This window comes from Fukomys damarensis, unplaced genomic scaffold (genome assembly GCF_012274545.1).
Source record: "Fukomys damarensis isolate Sample0158 unplaced genomic scaffold, DMR_v1.0_HiC HiC_scaffold_35, whole genome shotgun sequence".
Lineage (NCBI taxonomy): Eukaryota > Metazoa > Chordata > Mammalia > Rodentia > Bathyergidae > Fukomys > Fukomys damarensis.
The window spans coordinates 46814990-46816921 of NW_022900947.1; the positions used below are offsets into that span (position 1 = coordinate 46814990).

A 1932-nucleotide genomic window follows, 5' to 3' on the forward strand; every position below is an offset into this window, starting at 1 on the left:
TCTTTCCGGGCGGCGGCGGCGGCGGCGGAGCGGCCCGGCTGTGACTGCCGCAGGTTAATAGCCGCGCTGGTCCCTGGGCTGCTGCCGAGCATAGCACGACTCTGAAGTTGTGCAACTGTGGACTGCGAGAGATATTTGAACCCTCTTTTCTCTGTGCTCCGCTTTTGCCCCTTTGGGGTATGGGAAGCGAGGAAACATAAAGGAAGACAAGCATTTGCCCCCCCCCCCACCGCCCCGTCTCCTTTCTCCATGGCTGTGTAGCAGAAGAAAGGCAAGAGACTTTTTGTTGTTGTTGGCTGGACTGAGGTCTCCACCCTCCTGCCGCCCGCTCCGCACTCGGTGCTGGTCTTCGCCGCGGGTGGCGGGGAACCTTCTGCCCCTGCTCCATGGCTGGATTGTGGAAGCTGCACCGGGCTGCAGGTTGTTGAGAAGCGGATGGGACCTGCTCAGGGACGGCGGCATCGAAAGGTAATTCGTTCTGCACACTCTTCCCAATAGTGGTTACCCTGGCCGGGCACAGGCGGTGGCATCCGCCGGGCAGGCAGCTGGAGGGGGGTGGTTTGCGGGGTTCGCGCACACTCACTCTTCCACTCATACACTCGCCCTCACACTCACACACTCATCCGATCGTGATGCGGGGTTGGGAGGGAGCCTCCTGGCTGGTGGGCGCTCGAGTTTGGCAGGGCTTCGAGGTTTTTCCAGCCATTGGGTAATTTGGTGGCTGAGGGGTGATGAACGGGAGAGGAGACCGGGAGCGCTCGCAGGCGTACACGCAGGGGCGTAGGAACGGTTTGCGTCCCAGGAATCTCCCCTTCCCTCGCACCCCGGTGTCCTTTCCTACGAGGGGCAACAAGCAGCCGAGGGGGCGCCTGTTCTACTCTGGGCCGGAGCTCTTCCACTTGAGGCACGAGAGGCTGGAGGAGAGTCAGGGACCGGTGAGGAGACTAGCTTTTGAATGGTAGAGAATGCGGGGTGGCGATCCTGGCGTGACCCTTCCGACGCCTGCCTTGAGCACCCGAGGGGGCAGCGTTCTCCCAGGTCGCACCCCAGAGTCTTGGAGCAGCGCCGGCCCTTGTGTCCTCTTCACGGCAGTTTGGTTTAGACCTGCGCGCCCAAGCTTTGTTAGATGGTTGTGGCTGATGAAGCTGCCACTTTCGTAGGTGCCCCGGGGCTGCTGTGCTGGTAGTGGGCACTGGGCAGCGGGTGGTGCTGAATGAATCGGGGCGGCCGCGGGCCCGGGGTGGGGTGGGCAGAGCGTTGGTGGCCGCGGTCGGCGGGTTACAGGTAGGAGGGCAGGCATCCGGCCCTTCTCCGGGAGATGGGAAATCTATGGGCTGCAGCCCAGCATCAGTGCCTCCGCAGTCCAGACGCTGGTCCCCGTCGGAGCTTGCAGGCTGAGTGTGCCAGGCCCTGGGCATTACAGTGTGTGTGTGTGTGTGTGTGTGTGTGTGTGTGTGTGTGTCTTTAGGGGTGGGAGCGACCTCCTCTACTGGGGTTAGTTGGCTGTGGGGTCGGTGTGTGCGTGTGCTTGTGCGTGTGCGCGCGCCCTGGGATGGCAGGGAGATTTGTGCTGGGATGGGAGAGCTGCTGCTTCTAGAGCTAAGCTTGCTGCTGGTCGAAATCGCTTGGGATCCTCTTAACTGGAAAATCTGGTTTAAGGAGGCCGAGGCCAAGGGGGCCCCCCGTAGGGTTGTGAAAAGACTCTGGCGCGTTCCCTCTCCCCCGGAGAGACGCAACCGGACGACAGGCGAGCGACGCGCGCGAGTCTCTGGTGCAGCGCTCTACGCACCCAGCCTGGCGGTGAGGAGGACCTCCGAGAGTAGTCATCTCTCCCGCAAATTGAAGTAATGGAGCCGGTCCCTAGTCCTAGGATTTTTCTGACTACTTGGATAGAAACACGCACTGCCTTTATTTATGGAGAGAGAGAGAGAG

At 61.6% G+C, this 1932-nt stretch overlaps 1 protein-coding gene across 7 annotated transcripts in view; it reads left to right on the forward strand.

Annotated features, from left to right (window-relative positions):
- Positions 1 to 6: 6 nt before the first annotated feature.
- The window catches only part of Adgrl3 (adhesion G protein-coupled receptor L3), an 811341-nt gene continuing 809415 nt past the window's right edge, over positions 7 to 1932 (forward strand). For all 7 annotated transcript variants that reach the window (XM_033758920.1, XM_033758923.1, XM_033758917.1 and 4 more), the window contains exon 1: positions 7 to 468. The gene's annotated coding sequence lies outside the window, so the exon portion shown is untranslated. The remainder of the gene's footprint in view (positions 469 to 1932) is intronic.